Genomic DNA, 1,151 nt, shown 5'->3' on the forward strand with positions numbered 1-1,151 from the left:
CTGAAGGGACCTGTGGAAAACGGTGCTGTGCGTAAGAAAACGGTGCTGTGGCGCAGCGGGAGCGGACTGGGCCCATAACCATCGAAACCATTCTTTGCTATTGTTCAGTGTCTCCTTGAGCGACTTTCAATTGCGATGGGACTCCGTTCGGGATCTTGCCTTTCAAAAGACTTCCTGACTGTCTGAATGCCCCGTATCATACCATATAGTATGGCGAAGCTCACACCGTTCAAGTGACGGGCTTTTGGAGGTCTGAGTAGTCTTCTGTTCTTCGTCGGTTTCCTATGAACTGAATCGCAAAACCACTTCTCTGAGATGCCAATGAGCTGATAAAGTTGAAACGCATGCCTTGTGGTTTCGTGCCTTCCCTGCAGTAATTTGCCACGCCGGTTCCGACGTGAATGACAAGCAGATGTTCTGGAAACTCTTTGCTGCTTGCAATTCTTGGAGCAAAGTAGAATGTATTTCACACTGAGCAAGTTTCAGCTGGCTCAGAGTCTCCAGTGTACATTGCTCTCTTTCCCGCCAGCTCAAGAGAGAACAATAGGAGGGACAAAGGAGTGAATAACGATCCGTGTGGGAGGGTGAATAACTGTTATGGAGACCGTTAGTGGCTAACAATAAGTAGTGTGCCGTAGCAGACTATGTGATAACAAGGGATCGTATGTGTGTGGTAGGGGTCAAGAAAATGGGGGATTTCAGGCCCTAAAGTCGTGCAACTCGATCTTGAAGACCGGAGGGCTGTAGGGTTTTGAAGTGGAATATGAGGCGTTGTTCTTCCATCTGGAGCTGAGCTTTGCTGGAACACTGCTGCAAGCCTGAGACAGAGATTTTGGCCAGGGAACAGGGTGGCGTGTTAAAGTGGCAGGAAAGCAGAAGCTCAGGTCCGTTTTTTGCGGGCAGAACCGAGGTGTTCTGCGAAGCAGTCATCCAGATTATACTTCATGCTCGGTTGGGGACACGACACTATGAGCGGCGAATGCAGGAGACTAGGTTGCGGCAAATGTGCAGGTGAAGTGCTGCTTCACATGGAAGATATGTTCGAGCCTTGAAGGATATTCAGGAGGGAGCAGGTAAATTGTGCTTCTGAGTGAAATCACGGTTCGCAAAAACAGAATGTGGCAATTTAGACAGAGTTAATATTTGCTTGT

The sequence above is a fragment of the Chiloscyllium plagiosum genome, unplaced genomic scaffold (assembly GCF_004010195.1).
Source record: "Chiloscyllium plagiosum isolate BGI_BamShark_2017 unplaced genomic scaffold, ASM401019v2 scaf_31330, whole genome shotgun sequence".
Classification (NCBI taxonomy): Eukaryota; Metazoa; Chordata; class Chondrichthyes; order Orectolobiformes; family Hemiscylliidae; genus Chiloscyllium; species Chiloscyllium plagiosum.